At 40.5% G+C, this 1,601-nt stretch overlaps 1 pseudogene; it reads right to left on the bottom strand.

Annotated features, from left to right (window-relative positions):
* Window positions 1-346: 346 nt before the first annotated feature.
* LOC119512155 lies at window positions 347-686 on the bottom strand (annotated as a pseudogene).
* Between the last annotated feature and the right edge of the window lie 915 nt (window positions 687-1,601).

Raw genomic sequence — 1,601 nt, 5'->3', positions numbered from 1 at the left:
TTGGGAAGAAAAAAATATATTTGATTGGTTCTATTATCTATTATTATATTTTCTTATAAAGCAGACATTGACTGATACCTGGATTAAAATCTAAATAGAATATGCTAAATAATTGCATTCTGAGAGATTAAAGTTTCATTTGGTTTAAAGTTGAATGCATATACTAACACAGGGCTACTGAACCACTACTTTTTATTTAGTTATAGAAAGTGAATGTAAAAATCAGTTTTATTGTTAGTTTCATTTAAAAAAAATCTGATCAAATAATCTTGCATAGGAAAGACAAACTAGCCTCAAGTCTGCAATACAAAGGCAAAAAGAAAATGACTGATTTTCTGCTCAATTATCATGTATAGGACAGTAACAAGTAGTGTATAAATTTCCAGAGAGCATCCAAGATATATAGAATTTCATCATCCAAGTGTAATGGTTCTTCATAAAGGATTTTAATCTTTTCTTCATTATTTGGTAGTTTATCTTTGAATATGTTTATTATGTCCATCCACGAGGAGTTTCTTTTCGGATCTTTTCTAATTCTGGATCACTGTCGTATTTGTCAGGGTCCAGTTTCCAGTAAAATACCCCGCGTTGACGCCGCTGCTCCAGGTCCACCTGGCGGCCGGGCTCCAGTCGGGGGTCTTCCTCTGGTGCTCCGGAGACTCGTCCATACACCACACCTCCTGCATCCTCCCGGCCTTGCCCTGGGACAGGGCAGGGCACCGCCCCCTGCGGCTGGAGCAGACGTTCCCCCAGCCCAGAGGAAGTAGCTGCACCCACGCAGCTTTGAGGTCGCCCTGGCCTTTAATATACAGTTTAATCGTCACAACCGGTATGAAATTGGAGCACAGAGAGATCAAGTCCTCTGTATCTGTGTACTCCTGCTTTAGTTTTCTTCGTAGCACTTATATGATCCTGGGTTCCATAGAAAAGAATCGGAAGCAAGGATTAAGTGTCTGTGCTTTCTTTGGGAGAAGCGAAGCCAGGGCATCCAGGGAGAGGAGGAAGGAAAGTCCAGGCAAGAGGGGATGTGAGGGAATGTGAAGTGTTTCCTCACTTGATGCCTACCACTTCTTGCTGCAAGATCATATAGCTGGGAGTGGTGGAGCCGAGATGCAAAGTACTCAGTCTCTCAGGTCCATGCACATGACCACTATTGCTATGCTTTCTTTCTTGAAGAAAAAAAATCCTTAAGTATCACTTTTATTTTCCTTTTTCCTTTCTGGTCACTCTCGGTTGTATTGGATTCTCATACTCTATATCCTCCTTTCAAGTCTCTCATGGGCCTTGGACAAGTAGAGGACCACATGTCACATGGTGTCAATACTTTACCTCATTTCTAAGGATGGGCTGAAGAAGTGCACATTGTTGCTTCGTGTTAATTATGTGCTCATAGTCAATAATTTGCAAATACAGCTTTTAACAAAACACAATTCTTATTTACAATCTCTGTCTACTTAATGGTTATGTGTAAAGAATGCTTTCAGTTCTTCAGATATAAATGTCCTTACAAGTATAGGATGGTCACAGAACAGGATCATAGATTTTGAGAAAATGCCTGAGATAGGACGATGACTCCTGTCCATCCTTTACTAATCCCTTCC

Source organism: Choloepus didactylus, chromosome 2, assembly GCF_015220235.1.
Source record: "Choloepus didactylus isolate mChoDid1 chromosome 2, mChoDid1.pri, whole genome shotgun sequence".
NCBI classification, from domain to species: Eukaryota; Metazoa; Chordata; class Mammalia; order Pilosa; family Megalonychidae; genus Choloepus; species Choloepus didactylus.
Note: the sequence above shows the minus strand (reverse complement) of the source record. Positions and strands in the feature narration are given on the sequence as shown.